A 12,852-nucleotide genomic window follows, 5' to 3' on the forward strand; every position below is an offset into this window, starting at 1 on the left:
GGGTTCGGCGCCACGGCATCACACACACACATCTAGAAAGGCCTTAGGGAAATCTTCTAGTCTGGCACCCCTAGTCAGGCCACCGCTGGGTAGCTTGGTGATAAATGAGAGCCTTTGGCCCGTAGGGACTAGCCCAGGGTCATTCTGTCATGCAGTCAGTCATTTAGGGTTGGGTAGCATTGACGGGGGTAGGGGCTTGGGGGTAGGGTGGGGTGGGGAGGGGGCGCAGAGTGGGGGGGAATGTTAGGTGTGCACGTGTACCTATTTTGGTAGTACTAGCTGGCTTGGCATTGAAGAGGCTTCTGGTTTGTGTCCTGATGAAAAAGGGAAAGCTACCAGTTCCCATGTTTAGAAGAAGATGCCCTGTGATCTTAAATTTTCTTCAGTGACCTTAAACGTATTTGTACCCTCTAGCCTAGTAATTTCACATGTGGGACAGCCATTTCAGGAAATTGGCCTACCAGAGAAAATATTAAACAATGATGTTCATTGTAGGATTATTTATAATAGAAAAAGAACCTCAAGTTCCACCAGAGAAGTGGTTAAGTAAACATCTTCAGAATGAGATATTTTGTGATGTTTTCCACATTTAAGGTAGTTTCAACGTCAATGTAAATTTTTTCTATATATAATATTCATCATTGGCTCTTCAACAAAGAATTGATGATGAGTTGGAGAATTGCTCTATTCATGTTAAGTTAAAAATGCAGGATATAAAATTGCATATGGGATATGATGTGTGTACATCTAAGTTAAAAAACAAAGGAAAAAGCAACTATTTGTGCATAAAATATACACTAAAGTACTAATAGTAATTATTCCTGGGTAGTTGGAAGAATGGCTGATATTTTTCTCCTTTTGGTCTCCTTTCATTTTCCCCAATAAGCATTTATTGCTTTTATAGTAGGCAAAATAGAATGAAAATAAATGGAAGAAAAGGCACAGTTTAATAGAATTCCTCATTCAGAGTTCATATATTCAGGATAAATTATTGAGCATATTATGTACATTCATTTCAGGGTTGGCCACAGGAGAAGGATAAAACCTTTGTCCTAAAAGAGAATATCTTCTAGTAGGGGAGCTCAGATACATAAGCAAAAAACAGTTGGGTATCTGTACAAGTCAGTGTGTGATGTAGGTTCCAAAGTTGACTGGTATGGATGAGAGCTCTACATTTCCCACATACATTTATTGCCCTTAGATATTTTTTTTCAAAACACCACTTGCATCCAGTGCCAGGCGACTACAATACACACAGCTTCCTTAGCTCCAGCTTCCCCTGACATTGCCCCTAGAGCAGGGGAGGAGGATGGATGCCTTTTCCTTGGGTGCTCTATCTCAGCCTTGGGGGTATTGGCTGCCCCTTATCTGCTATTCCTGTATTCTTTAGAGTTCTCTTTACTCTTTTACTACAGTCCCCTGTTATAATTAATAACTCTTCATATTAATTTTCCTCCGTTCAAATTGCTGTGTGGTTTCTCTTCTAATTGGACCCAGACTGATAACCTCAGCCTCTGTGTAATTTTTTGAGGGGGGGGCATATGCTTTTAACTGCCCTTTATGTACAATCCTATAGTCTTTCTTCCAGGAATATTTGATCATAAGTTCTCCCCCCATGTTATTATGTAGTTCAGTTCCAAATAGCAATATTTGGGAAAAAAATTCTGATTCCTTTGCTGGAGGAGTAAATCTGTATAATATTCATTATTTCCAGAAAGGAAATATAAATAAATATTCAGATAATGAAGAATACCGAGAGGAGCTTCTGTGATCCTTGCTTTGCTTTGTGTAGGATTTGAGATTCTTTGAAATGGCCAAGAGAATCTGCTTTGCTACATTTATAACTTCAGGTAATTAATTTACAACAGTGCTTAAGTGCTTAGAAAGATCTTGCTTTTTAGATTTGTAAGTCTGCCCTGTTGGGCATTTAAAGTGAGAAAATCAGGCATATTAAATTTGTAGTCTGAAATGTCTAAGGAAATTTGATTAATTAAAGCTGTAAGTCTGTTAAATGTTTAAGGAGGACTGAATGTACTAAACTTAAGAATTAATTCCAACAGTAATCAAAGACCAAGTGAAAGTGATTGTTCTTATCTTTACATGAAAAATCACTAGATTTATAATGTAGTAACAAGATTTGTAAATTGAACATAAAGCCTTTAACAAAAGCTAGGTTTTATAATGGGCAACTTGAGTCTGTAATTGTAACATTCTTTTCCATGCCCAAATCTACCTCCAGATATTTAAAATTGCGGGTAGATTACCCCCAACTTTACAGTTCTAGCTGAGGCCTCTCCTCTGAGCTGCGGAAAGCAGCATTCAGTTCTTTGCTTGGATGCTCCAGAGGCATCGCAGACCCAGATGTTCAAGTTAGAAACTTCTCTGATACCCGAATCCATTAACTGTGCCGCCTGTACCCCCTTGTTTCTCCCTTGCTTTCACCCCACTCAAAGCCCACCCATCATCGAGGCACCTTCTTCTCCTTCCAATGGATATTTAGATTCGGTCCCCTTTGCTTCATGCCCTATGGCCAGCAGCAGCGCCAGCCCAGGCCCCCATCATCTTGTGCCTACAGTGCATCACCGGCCTCTGAGCTGGTCCCTAAACCACTCTTTCCTGATGTGGCCTCCATACAAACCAGACCGTGCTCCACCCTTCTTAAGGCCCCTCACCAGGTTTCCAGTGCATTCTGACAGTGCCTGCTGCCATCTCTCGGCTCTGTTCCCATGCCTCAGCTCTGTTATTCTGCCTTAAGTTCCTCAAATAAGCCACACTCCTCCCTGCCCGAGGTCTTTGCGTTTGCAGTTCCCTCCACCTGGAATGCTGTTCTGCCTGCTCCTCCCCACCCACAGCAGGCTCCATCCTTCAAGACTTAGTTCATCTTTTTTTTTTTTTTTTTTTTAGAGAGAGGGAGAGAGATGGGGGAGGGACAGAGGGAAAGAGAGAGAGAGAGAAAGAGGGAATTTTAAGCAGGCTCAGTGCGGAGCCTGATGCGGGGCTTGATCTCATAACCCTGAGATCATGACCAGAGCTAAAATCAAGAGTCGGATGCTTAACCGACGGAGCCACTAAAGTGCCCCCTTTAAGTCCTAATTTAAATGTCACCTCTGCAGAGAGTCTTCCCTGATTAAAAGGATTTTTCCCCCATTGTCCATTGCTATTCTCCATTCAGTGTCTTTTCTTATTAGCACTCATCACAATGTGCAATTGTCCCTATTTCAATATAAGCTCCAAGAAGGCGAGGAGCATGTCTGTCCTGTTTGTTGTAGCTCCAGTGCATCTAACACTAATTCTCCAATTCTGGTGGCTAACAAGAGGAGGACTCAGTAAGCATTTTTTCAATAAATCACTTTATTTTTTTTAAAAAATATTTTGTTTATTTACTTGACAGAGAGAGCGAGCACAAGCAGGGGGAGTGGCAGAGGGAGAGGGAGAAGCAGACTCCCCGCTGAGCTGGGTGCCTGACACTGGGCTCCATCCCGGGACCCCGGGATCATGCCCCGAGCCGAAGGCAGATGCTTAACGGACTGAGCCACCCAGGGGCCCCAAGGACAGGCATTTAAATGGAATAGATGTAGCTTTATGAAAACCCCGCAACATTGCCCTTGTCTTCCTCATCTCGCTGAGGATCTATGAAAGCTTGCCCTGGCTCTGGCTCTGGTCTGCAGCCTGGCACTTGATAGGCATTGCTGTTGGCCAATGGTAGCTATTGGCGCCGTGGGTGAGAGCAAAGGCCCTGGCTGGAATTCCAGCTCTGCCACTTCACTGGCTGTAGGACCGTGGACAACATACATGAACTAGGTGAGTCTCCGTTTTCTTCGTCTGTAAAATGGGATGATAAAAGTACTTCTCTGATGGGGCGATTGTGAGGATCATATGTGATATTGTAAAGCACTTGGCACAGTGTCTCGCACACGGTAAATGTTCATCCATTACATGCTGACACCCCTAAACTTCCCATTGTACCAAGTTCAGATTTCTGCATGTTAGGGAAGGAGACATCATCTTGCAGGATGGCAAGTCGCTCAGTTTCCGCACAGGCAGTCTCCATATCCATCAGTGCAGCAATGATTGGGAAAGTACTTGATTGTTTTACTGCATCTTTTTAAAAAAATTTTATTTTATTATGCTATGTTAATCACCATACATTACATCATTAGTTTTAGATGTAGTGTTCCATGATTCATTGTTTGCATATAACACCCAGTGCTCCATTCAATACATGCCCTCTTTAATACCCATCACCAGGCTAACCCATCCCCCCACCCCCTCCCCTCTAGAACCCTCAGTTTGTTTCTCAGAGTCCATAGTCTCTAATGGTTCATCTCCCCCTCCGATTTCCCCCCCTTCATTTTTCCCTTCCTACTATCTTATTTTTCTTTTTTAACATATAATGTATTATTTGTTTCAGAGGTATTTTATTGCATCTTAACCCCATCTTAAAAAATTCTGTGAATGGAAAAATGAAAGTACCAATAGTAGTGATAAGAAGTATGTATCAAGAAAGTGAAGAGACAACTGACAGAATGGGAGAAAATGTTTGCAAAGATAAGGGACTTGTATTCAGAATATATAATCAACTCCTATAATTCAAGAATAAAGACAAATAAACCAATTAAAAAGTGGATAAAGGGTTTTGGTTTGTTTGTTTATTTGTTTGTTTTTAAGGACCAGAGTGCACTAAAGCGTTTATTTGCACGTATGTATTATATCCCTAAAATCCCAGGATTTTCCTTCCTGTGTGCTTCCGTCTTGCTTCTTCATGGTCCATGATGCCAGCTGAGGTTGTCGGTACAATGAAACCAAACTGGCAGGTCAGGAGCAGATTATTCTGCCATTTTTCTAGATCTTTGAGTTGTATATCAAATCTGGGGCTGATTGCTCCACACTTGTTTAACCTGTCTGAGCGGTTCACAGTTTTCCCAGCTCTGTGATCATCAATGATTTTTTTTTTTAAAGATTTTATTTATTTATTTGACAGAGACACAGCGAGAGAGGGAACACAAGCAGGGAAAGTGGGAGAGGGAGAAGCAGGCTTCCCGCTGAACAGGAAGCCCAATTCAGAGCTCGATCCCAGGACCCTGAGATCATGACCTGAGCCGAAGGCAGATGCTTAACGACTGAGCCGCCCAGGTGCCCTGATCATCAATGATTTCTAATTCACCAATGTAACCATGCTTCATCATCACAGTTAGAAACGGGATGATGACCGTGGTGAATGGCCTAATAAGAACCTGGTGTTTGCCCCTTTTTTTGGAATTGTTAATCCCCTTGAGGGCATCTGCCAGGACGTTCACATGCACCATTATGGTGGCATGGAAAGCTGGTGGAAAGGGGTGGAGATTTTGAATAGGCATTTCTCCAAAGAAGATATACAGATGGCCAGAAAGCACATGAAAAGATGCTCAACATCACTAATCATTAGGGAAATGTAAACCAAAATCACAATGAGATATTACTTCACACCTACTAGGATAGCTACAGTACATAAGACAGATAATAGCAAGTATTGCTGAGGATGTGGAGAAGTTGAAACCTGCGTACCACTGGTAGGAATGCAAAAATGGTGCATCCATCTTGGAAAAACAGTTTACCATTCTAACTGGTGTAAGGTGGTATCTCAATGTGGTTTTGATTTGAATTTCCCTGATGGCTAATGATGATGAACATTTTTTCATGTGTCTGTTAGCCATTTGTATGTCTTCTTTGGAGAAGTGTCTGTTCATGTCTTCTGTCCATTTTTTGACCTGATTATTTGTTTTTTGGGTGTTGAGTTTGGGAAGTTCTTTATAGATCTTGGATATCAGCCCTTTATCTGTAGTGTCATTTGCAAATATCTTCTCCCATTCTGTGGGTTGCTTCTTTGTTTTGTTCACTGTTTCCTTTGCTGTGTAGAAGCTTTTTATCTTGATGAAGTCCCAAAAGTTAATTTTCACTTTTGTTTCCCTTGCCTTTGCAAATTTGTCTTGAAAGAAGTTGCTGTGGCTGATGTTGAATAGGTTACTGCCTATGTTCTCCTCTAGGACTTTGATGGATTCCTGTCTCACATTGAGGTCTTTCGTCTGTTTAGAGTTTATCTTTGTGTATGGTGTAAGCGAATGGTTGTTTCATTCTTCTGTATATAGCTATCCAATTTTCCCAGCACCATTTATTGAACAAGGCAAGAAACAACAAATCTTGGAGAGGCTGTGGAGAAAGGGGAACCTTCTTACACTGTTGGTGGGAATGCAAGTTGGTACAGCCACTCTGGAAAATAGTATGGAGGTTCCTCAAAAAGTTGAAAATAGAGATACCCTATGACCCAGCAATTGCACTCCTGGGTATTTACACCAAAGATACAGATGTAGTGAAAAGAAGGGCCACATGCACCCCAATGTTCATAGCAGCAATGTCCACAATAGCCAAACTGTGGAAAGAGCCGAGATGCCCTTCAACAGATGAATGGATAAAGCAGATGTGGTCCATATATACAATGGAATATTACTCAGCCATCAGGAAGGATGAATACCCAACTTTTACATCAACATGGATGGAACCAGAGGAGATTATGCTAAGTGAAATAAGTCAATTATCATGTGGTTTCACTTATTTGTGGAACATAAGGAATAGCATGGAGGACATTAGGAGAAGGAAGGGAAAAATGAAGTGGGGGAAATCGGAGGGGGAGATGAACCATGAAAGACTATGGACTCTGGGAAACAAACTGAGGGTTTCAGAGGGGAGGGGGTGGGGGATGGGTTAGCCCGGTGATGGGTATTAAGGAGGGCACATATTGCATGGAGCACTGGGTGTTATATGCAACACTACATGGAACACTACATCAAATACTAATGAGGTTCTGTATGGTGACTAACATAACATAAAAAAAAAAAAAACAAAACACAGTTTAGCAGTTCCTCAAAGGGTTAAAGGTAAACTTACATATGACCCAGCCATTCTACTCTTAGGTAGCTTCCCAAGAGAGATGAAAACATAGGTCCACACAAAAACTTGTACCTGAATGCTCATGCAGCATTATTCATAATAGCTGAAAGGTGGAAACAACTTTAACGGCTTTCAAATGATGAATGGATAAACAAAACATAGTGTTTCCAGATACATTATTATTCTGCAATAAAAAGGACTAAAGGACTGACACATGCTACAGTACAGATGAATCTTGAAAATATTATGCTAAGTGAAAGCCAGACATGAAAGGCCACATAAGCATGATTCCATTCATGGGAAATATCCAGAAAAGACAAATCCATAGAGATCAGTGGTTACCAATAGCTAAGGGATTGGGCAGCTGGAGTGGGAAGTGACTGCTAATGGTTATGGGGTTTCTTTTTGGGGGGACAAAAATATTCTGGAATTTGGGGCATTTGGGTGGCTCAGTTGGTTGGGTGACCAACTCTTGGTTTTTGGATCAGATCATGATCTCACAGGTCGTGGGATAGGGCTCTGCACTCAGCAGGGAGTCTGCTTGAAGATTCTCTCCCTCTGCCCCTCCCCCCACCTACATGGGGCGCCTGGGTGGCTCAGTTGTTAAGCGTCTGCCTTCGGCTCAGGTCATGATCCCGGGGTCCTGGGATTGAGCCCCACATCGGGCTCCCTGATCAGTGGGGAGTCTGCTTCTCCCTCTCCCACTCTCCCTGCCTGTGTTCCCTCTCTCGCTGTCTCTGTCAAATAAATAAATAAAATCTTAAAAAAAAAGATTTATTTATTTATTTGAGAGAGAGAGCACCCATGCACGTGAGCACAGGAGGGCAGAGGGGCAGAAAGAAAGGGAGGGAGAGAATCCCAAGCAGACTCCTCACCTAGCATAGAGCCTGATGTGGGCCTCCATCTCACAACCCTGAGATCATAACCTGGGCTGAAATCAAGAGTTGGATGCTCAACCAACTGAGCCACCCAGGCGCCCCAAGCATTTTTTTTTTTAAAGTAAGCTCTAGGCCTATTGTGGGGCTTGAACTCATGACCCTGAGAGCAAGAGTCACATGTTCCACTGGCTGAGCCAGCCAGGCACCCCCTTATGCATATTTTTTGATTAGTGAAGAAAAATAATCAGATTGGGGATATAGTAGGAAAAGCAGGAACTATATCATCAAAGATTGTGTCCAAAAATGCAGGTGTAATTGCAACTGATATACCCTTTTTATTCCCTAGGAACAAATGTGCCCTGTTGACAGTATAAATTTTTTGTTTGACTTTTTACTTTCGACAGTAGTCACATTTTCAGAAACCAATTATGTATGGAAGTGGGGGTGTATGTGCCTTCATGGGAAGGCAGAAGATCCCTTTGCCCTCTCTGATTCTCCTTCCTTTAACACTGGATCACCAAGCGAACTTCTCCTAAGGAATAATGCAGCCGATACTAGGAGGTTGCACATAATTACTTGGGTTCCTGGGTATTTGGGTCACTGGGTCTAATGCCCGTAAAAAAAATGAACAACTTTTGATTCATGTATCCATCTTTTGTGAGTTTAGTCAGGAAAAGTCAGCCCCAGAAAGCTGTTTAGTTTTGGCCTTAACTAAATATGTAGCTAATGGTTACATAAGTAGTAAGGGTTATTAGTCAATTTCACAAAACAAAAATTTCTCTCCTTTTTTTTTTAAGATATGTATTTATTTGAGAGAGAGAGAGCGCACAAGCAAGGGATAGGGGCAGAGGAAGAGGGAGAAGCAGGCTCCCCGCTGAGCAGGAAGCCTGACTCAGCGCTGGATTCCAGGACTCAGTCCTGACCTGAGCCGAAGGCAGACCCTTAACTGACTGCGCCACCTAGGCGCCCCAGACACTGATTTTGTATTTGCAAATGTGCCTACTCACCAAAATACATCTGTAATCTCAAAGCCAATACTCAAGGCACATCTGAGGTCACTTGCAGACACATGCATGTGTAGAGTGGAGAAGAACCTGAGTCACCCAGTGTGCATGTTCCCAGCGGAGGTCCATTTAGCGCTCATGCTTTAAACAAGTCTCCTTTTCGTGGGCTATGTAGTGTCACCTTTTACATATTTTTGTGCTTTTTGTTGGTGACTGTGGTTGAAAATGCCCCCAGGCATAGTGCTGAGGTGCTGTAGAGTGTTCCTAAGCACTAAGATGTGCCTATGAAGAACGTTTGTTTGTTAGGTAAGTTTCATTGAGGCATTAGTTCTAGTGTTGGCCCTGAGTTCGATATTGACAAATTAATGACCTATATTAAATAAGGTGTCTTTAAACAGAGATGCACGTAAAACAAAGTTATATATTGACGGTTTGATGAAAATGTTGTGAGCAGAGGCTCGCAGGAGCTCACCTGTGTACTTGCCCTAGGGGTGTGGTTCAATATTTGCTAAGTCAGTGTTCCCGGTGACATGATAGAACATAACTACTGTGAACAAAGGGAATGGACTGTATATCAGGATGAGTGCCATCAAGGAGGCTACAGAGGTGCTCAGCATGATGGAGAATGATGTGTGTGGGAGGTCTATTCTTGACAGGGTGGGCTGGAAGCTTCTTGGGGGAGGGGACAGCTAAGCTAGGACTCAAAGTCTGGAAAGAGGCTGCCAAGTGGACAGAGAACACTCCAAGTGGAGGGACCAGCAGGGGTCTGGAGGTGAGAAAGACTTGGCCTGTGGGGACCTGAGCCCTGTGGGGGAGGTGATGGAGAAGCAGGCAGGGGCCAGCCTGGAAGGACTGTTAGGACCTGGCTAAGAAGTTTCCGTTTTATCCTAGAGGCCTGGGGTAAAGCTGCAAGCAGTGCAGCAGTAATGAGGCGTCGCTGGGCCCTTGTTCGTGCTCATCACTAGGCTAAAGAGGTCACCGATTTTCCCTTACTCACCTTACCTCTGTGTCTCCAGGGCTGAGGACAGAGCTGGGGCCAACTGCTGTGGCGCAGAGCGTGGAGCGCCAGGGGCCCACAGTATATATTTCCGTACGCATTTGTCATCTGAATGACCAAGTCCTGGGATTTTGCAGCTGTAGCTGTGAAGAAACTGTCGCAGGGACTTTTCCCAGATTGTGGACACCCCCAGGATTCAGGCCTCAGCTTCTCAGGCTGAGAGGCCAATGGTGGGGGAGCTTAGCGCTCAGCTCTGGCGAAGGCAGACCCATCATCCCCTTCCTCCCGTCCCCAGGCAGGAACCGGCAGGAGATCGGATGCTACTTCCATTCCAAGTGGCTCGTGAACAAAAGCTGGGAAGTTGCTAAGAAACCAGCTTTTCTGAGGGTTCACCAGGTTTTCCTTTGTTTCTATGGCCTGGTGTGTGTGAGTGTGCGTGAGCACACGGAGGGCCATCACCCTGCCAGGACTGCAGCAAGCCGGACCGGCAGATGAGAGCTGCAGGCTGCCCTGGGACGCTACCACGGCCCCCGGGGATCACCAAGCCAGGCAGCCCAGGCGTTGAGGGGGAACAAAGGGGAGCCTGCAGCCAGTGGTGGACAGAGCTGTGAGCAGCTGCTTGAAGGAAGCTTTGGATACCCAATCCCGACCGCTTCAGCTATAGCCCTGAAGCCCTCGGGGCGGGAGATACCAACAACAGAACCGAGAGGGGATCCCACTCCCATCCCCTCGTTGAGCTTGGAAAATAAATTCTTGATGAGATCAGGGTCACTACAAAATATAATGTAAGATGTAAGATTTATAGGACTATACCAGGCCTGGCTGACCATGATCTAATTTGCTCCCCATTGTCATATGGGAAATCTGAGGCCTGGGAAGGAGAAGGCACTTTCTCAAGAACACATACTGTAGGGGCACATGGTAGGGGTGCCTGGGTGGCTCAATCGTTAAGCGTTAAGTGTCTGCCTTCAGCTCAGGTCATTGATCCCAGGGTCCTGCTCCCTGGCAGGAAGCCTGCTTCTCCCTCTCCCACTCCCCCTGCTTGTGTTCCTTCTCTCTCTCTCTCTCTCTGTCAAATAAATAAAATATTAAAAAAAAAAAAGAACACATAGCGTATCACAGATGTTAAGAGCACTCTCTCTCTCAGAAGGTCTATGGGCTGCGAGTGGAGGGAAAAAGCCTAAAGTAGGGGCGCCTGGGTGGCTCAGTCATTGGGCGTCTGCCTTCGGTTCAGGTCATGATCCCAGGATCCTGGGATTGAGCCCCACATCGGGCTCCCTGCTCGGCGGGAAGCCTGCTTCTCCCTCTCCCATTCCCCCTCCTTGTGTTCCCTCTCTCACTGTGTCTCTGTCAAATAAATAAATAAAATCTTAAAAAAAAAAAAAAGCCTAAAGTATAAGCTGGAACTCTATTATTCATCCATTTGTCCCTTTTTCAAATACTTATTGAGCCCTTACTCCGTGCCAGGAGCCCCAAAGCCCCAATCCCAACTAAACACAGAGAAAAAGAGAATCCAAAACTTTGGGCAAATTGCCAAGTTGTCCGCATCTGTTTCTGAAGGAGCCTGCCACTCTCACCACCAGAGCTCCCACTCTGTCTCTCTCCAGCTAAGTGCTTTAGATCCTTGCCTTCTACTCTTGCTTGTGGGCTTGGGAGGACAGGGAGCTAAAATGGATGAGAAATGTAATTTCCCCCTGTCCTCCCGCCTGCTCCAGGGAGGAAGGACCTGAACCGTGAGAATCCAGCTGCTTTGGATTTTTCACTCTGTAGGCCCTGCGTGCCTACTATATGCCCAGCACCTTGAGCAAGTCATTCCTGGCTATACACATCAGCCATGGAAGGGCACGTCTGATGCTCTCACCCTGCCCAGTTAAAAATCCTCTAATGGTTCCCACTGCTTTAAAAATGAAGCTAGAGACTCCTTCACATGGCCCACAAGGCCCTGCAGGGTCTGGCTTCTGCCCACCCCCTCCTGCTTTTCTTTCTCCCCCACTCTGCTCACTGACCATCATACCTGTCATGCTCCCCCCACAGGGTCTTTGCACCTGCTGACCCTACACATGGAATGTTCTTCCCTCTCTTCCTTTTTTCCTAGTAAAAGAATTTAATCTTTTTAAAAGAAGCCATTGAAATTTTAGAAGAAAATTAATTTAATACCGACCTTCTGGTTCCAGTGCTCAAAACCTGCCACTGTGGCAGGTGAACTGGTTCTCCCCTCCTGTTCATCAGCCTTCTCCAAGCTGTGGATCCACAGCGCCCTCTGGTGGGCTCTAGGTGACAGCACCAGCAGGCAGCTTCTGCTCATGGTCATTGGCAGTTCCAGGACAAGTCTCAGCCACAGAACCACAGGTGGAGTTGGAAGCACCATCCAAAAACTTCCCGTTTTATGGCAGAAAACTGAGGCCTAGATAGGGGGCAGCATTTGCCCGAGACCTTACAATTCGTTGCAGAGCCAGGCCAGCCAGTGCTCTTTCTACCACACGGTATTACATACATCTAATATTCAAAGCATCACAGTGTTTTGGTAGGTAGAAACTTGTGGCTGATGGGTGAGCATCAGAAATGAACTATTTCATGTTGCTCTACCCTCCTGAAATCTTCAGTTCCTGGCTGTGGTCTGTAGGACCCTTTGTGGGCTACTCCACCTAAACCTGGGAGCTTAGCTCCTTCTGTGCCTCCAACATGGGAACTCTTTCCTGCCTCAGGGCCTTTGCACTAGCTGTTCCCTTTGCCTAGAACTCTCTCCCCCAAACTGCCTCTTGGCTCACACTCCCTCATGTCTTCTAGCTCTCACAGAGAGGCACTCTCTCACCGGCCAACCTAATGTTGATCCTCACTCCAGTCTCTCAAACATCTTGTTTCGTATCCTTCATCACCCTGTTCACATCTAGAATCATCTTGGTTAGTTGTCAGAGGTCTGCTTTCTTCTCTAGAATGATGGCTGTTGGGAACTTGTTCAGTATCCTGGGTACTGAGCAGACACTCTTCGAATACGTGGGGAATGATGGGGTGGAAGTTGGCGTGTGACAAGAACAAGGCAGACAGCATG

Source organism: Mirounga angustirostris, unplaced genomic scaffold (assembly GCF_029215605.1).
Source record: "Mirounga angustirostris isolate CCGP_5_RB_7025 unplaced genomic scaffold, mMirAng1.0.hap1 SCAF_7, whole genome shotgun sequence".
NCBI lineage: Eukaryota > Metazoa > Chordata > Mammalia > Carnivora > Phocidae > Mirounga > Mirounga angustirostris.